Source organism: Papaver somniferum, chromosome 7, assembly GCF_003573695.1.
Source record: "Papaver somniferum cultivar HN1 chromosome 7, ASM357369v1, whole genome shotgun sequence".
NCBI classification, from domain to species: Eukaryota; Viridiplantae; Streptophyta; class Magnoliopsida; order Ranunculales; family Papaveraceae; genus Papaver; species Papaver somniferum.
The window spans coordinates 24,554,735-24,557,669 of record NC_039364.1 but is presented as its reverse complement, the minus strand read 5'-3'; the positions used below and the strand labels follow the sequence as shown (position 1 = coordinate 24,557,669).

The following is a 2,935-nucleotide window of genomic DNA, read 5'->3' as shown; positions in this document are numbered from 1 at the left end:
TGGGAAACTGATAGGAGATTACAATCTAATATAGGAACTACTAAGACAGAATCTAAGTTTAAAGTTTCAGTGAGAGATATTGACCCTTCACCAGTAATTGGAGCTTGTGAGCCATTTGCAGTAGAGACTGTTTTTTGTAAGGATGTTTTAAGGGGATTGATTTGTTTAGAATCACATGTCATATGGTCTGTGGCACCGGAATCAACTATCCATGAATTAATTGAAACAAGTGAAGAAACATTTAAAAACTTACCATCGTTACCTTTCCTTGCTACTGATGCAGATATTACCATGGAATCCTTTCCTTTCTTTGTTGAAGCCATTGGAGCACCAGAATTTTTCTTTGTCTCCTTCTTCCTCTCCAGATGTTGATCCCACCAATCTGGATATCCAACCAACTCGAAACACATGTCAATTGTATGTCCAGATTGATTACAGTGTGTACACTTAAGTGGTGACTTGTCCACCTCAGTCTTTGAGTATCTCTGAAAAGACCCTTTTTGATTGTATCGGTTTCGAGTTGCCATAGCAGCAGGTTCAACTTCTTATGATTCTTTTGCCATCATTGTACGTCTAACAGGTTCACGACGAACGAGTGCATAACATGATTCCAATTCAGGAATAGGATCCTTTCTCAAGATTTCACCACGGATCTGTTCAAAACTTTCATCTAATCTATCAAGGAATATATGTACCCTTATGCGCTGAATTGATTTTCGATAGGCTTCAATATCATTAGAATTCTCCATAACCATCTTGTCAACTCTGATGATATGGAAACAAAATCTATTGATGAAGTTCTTCACGAGAACAAACAGAAAGTACAGTATTAGATCGTGATATATAGATTCAAGATGAGGTTATGATAGAAGATATTCCAGAGTCTACGTTACCTCAAGAAGATGAAACACCAAACCAATCGTCTGCTACGGATGTTCTTGAAGAATCTAGGAGACAACTTCCACAACGTGTAAACAGAGGTATTCCTAAACCCAGATATGAACCTGAAATCTCTAGTAAGGTTAAGTACCCTATGAGTCATTATGTCTCTCACCATCATTTGTCTAAAGCTAATAAGGCATTCGTGAATCAACTATCTACTTTTTTTATTCCTAACAATGTGCAGGAAGCATTAGCTGATCCAAAATGGAGAGCATCTATAGAAGAAGAAATGAGGTCCCTTTTTCATAATGATACTTGGGATTATGTTGATTTTCCATAAGGAAGAAAGATTGTGGGGTGTCCTTGGATTTTCACCATTAAATACAAGGCAAATGGTGAGATTGAACGTTATAAAGCAAGATTAGTTGCTAAATGGTACATCCAAACTTATGGTATCGACTATACAGAAACTTTTTCTCCAGTAGCGAAAATCAACATAGTACGAGTATTGTTATCGCTTGCTGTAAACTTGGATTGGCCTTTGCAACAGTTTGATGTAAAGAATGCCTTCTTGCATGGTGAATTAACTGAAGAAGTTTACATGGAGCTCCCACCTGGTATTTCAGTTCCAGTATCTCATGGTAAGAAGGTATGTAAGATAAACAAGTCATTGTATGGACTAAAACAATCTCCAAGGGCTTGGTTTGGCAGATTCACCAAATCTATGAGGAACTTCAGATATTATCAGAGTAATTCTGATCATACTTTGTTCATAAAGAAAAGGAAGGATAAAATTACTGCTCTTATCATATATGTAGATGATATGGTGGTGACAGGAAATGATCCAGAGGATCTTTGCAAAGATACTTATCAAGGAATTTCAAATGAAAGATCTTGGTTCATTGAAATACTTCCTTGGGATTGAAGTTTCTCGATCCAGTGAAAGAATTTTCTTATCACAAAGGAAATATGTTCTTGATCTGCTAAAAGAAGTGGGCATGTCAGCATGTCAGCCAATCCATACACCTTTAGAAGAAAAGGTAAATCTGTGCATTGAACCTGATCAAGTTCCTGCTGATAAAAGGAGATATCAAAGACTTGTGGGGAGATTGATGTATCTATCTCACACAAGGCCAGATCTTGCTTATGCACTCAGTGTTGTTAGTCAATTCATGCACAATCCAGGTGAACAACACATGGATGCAGTTTCACGTATTTTGAGGTATTTGAAGTCTGCTCCTGGAAAAGGAATTTTATTCTCTAAAAATGAAGATTATAGAAAGGTTGTGGCGTATACAGATTCTGACTATGCAGGACAAATACATGGCAGACGTTCTACTGCAGGCTACTTTACCTTTGTGGGAGGTAACTTAGTTACTTGGAGAAGTAAGAAACAAAATATTGTTACACGATCAAGTGCAGAGGCTGAATTCAGAGGTATGGCAGATGGCATTTGTTAAACTTTGTGGTTGAGGCTCCTCCTTAAGGATTTGGGGGTTCCTCTCAAGGATCCTATTACTCTGTATTGTGATAACAAAGCTGCGCGTGATATTGCTCATAATCATGTTCAACATGATCATACTAAACATGTGGAGGTTGACAGGTTCTTCATCAAAGAGAAGCTGGACAACAACATTATTGAGCTGCCACCGGTTCGGTCTGAAGAACAACTTGCAAATATTCTCACACATGGAGTGTCATGCAAAAAATACTTGAGTTTTCTGGAAAAGTTGGGCATGTGTGATCTATGCACCAACTTGAGGGGGAGTGTTAATATATATCCTTATTTAAGGATAATATATTGTTTCCGAGTATATAGGATCTTTGCTTTATCATAATATTGTGCTTTATATATTCATGAGTTGTGTAACCAGAATAGATAAGATTATCATAATAAGAATTATCTTCTTCTTGATCCTATATTTGTGAAGACATCGTACTGGGTACATGTCAATTATTCATGTATTGTATGTTAGATTGACTCTATATGGTTAGGCCATTGTACTGAGTACATGTCGATTATTCATGTATTGTATGTTTAGGCCTCTTCTTT

At 37.0% G+C, this 2,935-nt stretch overlaps 1 pseudogene; it reads left to right on the top strand.

The window, feature by feature from the left end:
• Positions 1-862: 862 nt before the first annotated feature.
• Positions 863-2,342, top strand: LOC113294378 (annotated as a pseudogene).
• Positions 2,343-2,935: the final 593 nt, after the last annotated feature.